Here is a 3,546-nt window from a genome sequence, read left to right on the forward strand (position 1 = left end):
CTACTACAAGGTGTAGCTTGCATCACAATCTCTTGCTCAACAATGTGGAAGCAAAATTTGTATATATTGTTTCTCCCACATTTTCAAATTTCTAGTTTCCTAAAAATAAAAAAAATAAAAAAAAAAGAAATTCAACAAAGCTTCATCAATGGAGGACAACTACAAATTCTCAAAAGTTTCACACTATCTTGATCAAGATAGTGTGAAGCAAAATCAATTCATGGTATCCAACAAAGCTTCACCACAAAAGATTCATCAATGGAGGACAACTACAAATTCTCAAAAGCTTCACACTATCTTGATCAAGATAGTGTGAAGCAAAATCAATTCATGGTACCCAACAAAAGCTTCAACTCCAACGCTTCACCTACAAAGCTTCAACTCCAAAGCTTCACCTACAAAGCTTCAACACAAAAGCTTCACCTACAAAGCTTCAACTTCAAAGCTTCAACTACAAAGCTTCAACACAAAAGCTTCACCCACAATAGCTTCACCTACAAAGCTTCAACACAAAAGTTTCACCCACAATAGCTTCACCTACAAAAGCTTCACCCATAAAAGCTTCAACAACAAAAGCTTCACCCACAAAAGCTTCACCCACCACAAAAGCTTCACCTACAAAAGCTTTACCCATAAAAGCTTCACCAACAAAAGCTTCACCCACAAAAGCTTCACCCACAAAAGCTTCACCAACAAAAGCTTTACCCACCACAAAAGCTTCACCCACAAAAGCTTCACCTACAAAAGCTTCACCTACAAAGCTTCAACACAAAAGCTTCACCTACAAAAGCTTCACACTATCTTGATCAATATAGTGTGAAGCAAATCCAATTCATGGTACCCAACAAAGCTTCAACCTCAAAGCTTAACCTATAAAGCTTCAACATCAAAGTTTCACCTACAGAGCTTAAATATATATATATATATATATATATATATATATTTGAAAATTCAAAAATTCAAAAATTCAAAAAGAAAAAAAAAAATCGAAAAAAAAAATTGCCTAGGCCTCCTCTTCTTTGGGCCTAACAACTTTCATAATATATATATATATATATTAATGAGGAGTTTTGGGCTACCACTTAGAAAGGAAATGCCTCATTCGTCAACTCCCTAGACCGGAGACTTGGGGGACTCCTACCATATGCTACTGCACCTTGATACTCGGAAGTCTCACGACTATTCAGTGACTTGGATTTTTCAAGTCTTCAACCGAGAAGTTTTCCTCACTCGGAAAATTAAGGGAGCACTACCTCAACATACATGCTTCACTCACAAAGCTTCAACATACAAGCTTCAACAAAAGAAAATATTCAAAGAACTTAATGAAGAAGGCCTTGGTGTATTTAACACAATACGTTGAAATGAAGCAAAGCTTGTTTATTGATATCTTCGATAAGTTACAAATATGTACATATATATGAATCAAAATAAACAAACAAAAGGGAGCCTTCACAAAGGTTGCTCAGGAGAAGTCTCAGCAGTCGACAGAGCCCCAGAAAGAGGAGGCACCGAATGGTGATTATTCGGAGCCTCAGTACTAGGCAGAACCCCAGAAGGAAGAGGCACCGAAGGTTGATCATTTGGAGCTTCATTACGCGGTACAGCCCTAGAAGACAAAGGCAATAAATGCCTTTGGAACAACCCCACAAACCTCTGATAATCAAGTAAAATCTGACCATCAGATTCCTGCAGCTGGTCGAGCTTCTTCTTCATGTTTGTAGCATAGTCATGTGCGAGTCTGTGCAACAGTTTATTCTCATGCTTGAGCCCTCTGATCTCATGTTTGAGACTTATCACTTCAGCCGCCAATGATTCAACTTGGCGGGTTCGAGAAAATAGGCGTTAGGCCATATTAGACACAGAACCTGCACACTGAACACTGAGAGCCAGAGAATCCTTAACAGCCAACTCATCAGACCGTTTGGAAAGTAGTCTGTTATCTTTAGGAGTGAGAAGGTTCATGGCCACCATCGCAGCGGTCATATCATTCTTTGTCATAGAGTCTCTAACGGTAAGATGACCAGTAGGGGATAAGAAGGATGGGCACCATATGTTGTCTTGAGAAGGCATGGCTGCCTCTTCACCAAAGTTCAAGTCAAAACGACGGTCGGATGGGCCAGACATTCTCAGAAATGATGAAGGAGAAATAAGGTGCAATAAATCTCTGAAGTACAAAAATAAAGGGAAAATTCCTACAAGCAATAACTCTCTAAACGTACTTCTTACACATAATTGGTGCCCCTATAAAAGAAAGGGCAACAGGGCTGTTGGTTCAAAAATCGAAGAGGCACCACTCTTCGGATTTCGAGAAGCAGATTTTCCTGAGTAAAATATGTCGACAATCCCAACACGCAACATCACCTCCTCGGGTACCACGGATAACTTTGCCAAAGATCTCTAACAAAGTTTAGACACATAAATTTTGAAGGTCCAGCTACCCTACTATTACCCACAAGGGTAAATGAATAGCACTACTGCTTGATAACTGGAAAGTCTCTATGTGTGTCAACCTCCGTGCTCCGTGGCAAGGTATACTGGCAAAAATGCCCAACCTATACTCACATCAAGAAAACACTCCCAATATGATTACTTTCTCAAAAATCAAAAAGGCACCACACCTTGAATCTCGAGAGCCAGACTCTCACCAGGATTGCTTTCTCAAAAATTGAAGAGGCACCGTGATAGGAGCATATTTATGCGACTTAGTTAGCTTGTTTCTTGGCATTTATGTTGTTAGTTAGTAGTTATTTTAGTATTTTAATCTATTTTCGTGTGTTTGTAGGTCCAAAGGGTTAATGTGGCAAAGAAGTGCATTTTGGAGCATTTTTTGGCATGGAATGGATAGCATATGCTTGGAGCAAAAGGAATGGACGAAATTTGAAGTTTGTGCATCATCCTCTCCCTATAAATAACCATTTTAGCACACTCATTTCACCCAACACATCCACTCATTACAACCACCCAACACATTCACCTACCACTACATCCACTCATTTCACCCAACACATCCATTCACCTACCACATCCACTCATTTCACCCAACACATCCACTCATTTCACCCAACACATCCACTAATTACAACCACCCAACACATTCACCTACCACTACATCCACTCATTTCACTCAACACATCCACTCATTACAACCACCCAACACATTCACCTACCACTACATCCACTCATTTCACCCAACACATCCACTCATTTCACCCAACACATCCACTCATTTCAACCACCCAACACATTCACCTACCACTACATCCACTCATTACCACCACCCACTACATCATCTCCCTAGCCTATAAATATATCCATCCAAAGACACATTTGGGGGGACAGTTTAGGGAGAATGGAGGAAGACACATTCTGCCGCAAGGCAGAGTCTTTTCTTTTTAACCATTCTACACATTCCTACAACAAAAACACAATTCCATGCACCTTCATTTCCCTTTCCTTGCCGTGACCTCCATCCAACCTAAACACATTCAGCCATTCCCTTCCATATATCCATATGCATCCATCAAACCACACCTTGTGCCACAA

This window comes from Malus sylvestris, chromosome 7 (assembly GCF_916048215.2).
Source record: "Malus sylvestris chromosome 7, drMalSylv7.2, whole genome shotgun sequence".
Taxonomy (NCBI): Eukaryota; Viridiplantae; Streptophyta; class Magnoliopsida; order Rosales; family Rosaceae; genus Malus; species Malus sylvestris.